General features: G+C 40.4%; 1 protein-coding gene across 1 annotated transcript in view; it reads right to left on the bottom strand.

The window, feature by feature from the left end:
- Window positions 1-735, bottom strand: part of LOC106631985 (C4b-binding protein alpha chain-like) — a 6,773-nt gene that overhangs the window by 4,188 nt on the left and 1,850 nt on the right. The window lies entirely within an intron of this gene.

The raw sequence follows: 735 nt of genomic DNA, 5'->3' as shown, positions 1-735 counted from the left end.
ATGATAATATAATAATATAATATAATACTATATTACTATATAGTATATTATTATACTATATTTATTTATTTAATATAGTATATATATACACTATATAGTATATATATATATATATATAATATAGTATATTATTATACTATATAGTATATTATTATTCTATATTATATGACACTATATTACATTACATCTAAATTGAATCTGCCAAGCACTCAACCCTGCACATGACTGCACTCATCTCGTGATTGTCACCCAACAGTCCTGACACAAACACACACACCTGGCCCTGACAGGCCAAGGAAACAAAACACCATCACTGTGGGTAAACAATCTCCACGTTGCATTCTACTTTTGCACAAACACAGGCACAGCAAATGAGACAAGAATATTCTTGGGAAGAATTGTGCCTCGCTTTTCTCTGTGAAGAGAAATGTGGGGCTACATGTGAGAGCCTGTGATCAGCTGGAAATCGCACTGGGGGATGGATGGCTCCTCACTGGCTGCATCCCTGAATCCTTGCTGGAGCCTCTAAATAACCAGGGGGAGCTGCAGCTTTTCCTATCCAGGCACGCCACCTTTTGAGCAGCGAAATTACTGCCAGGGAGAGCCGGGGGTGCTGCGGGAAGCCAGGACGGGGCGTGACAGCGGTGTCACCCCATGGGTGATGTGCTGGCGGAGCATGATGGCAGAACATGCTGGCAGAAACTGATCCTTTTATTCAGAATTCATTATATTATA

Source organism: Geospiza fortis, unplaced genomic scaffold, assembly GCF_000277835.1.
Source record: "Geospiza fortis unplaced genomic scaffold, GeoFor_1.0 scaffold391, whole genome shotgun sequence".
Taxonomy (NCBI): Eukaryota; Metazoa; Chordata; class Aves; order Passeriformes; family Thraupidae; genus Geospiza; species Geospiza fortis.
The sequence above is the reverse complement of the archived record's forward strand: the minus strand, read 5'-3'. Positions and strand labels throughout refer to the sequence as shown.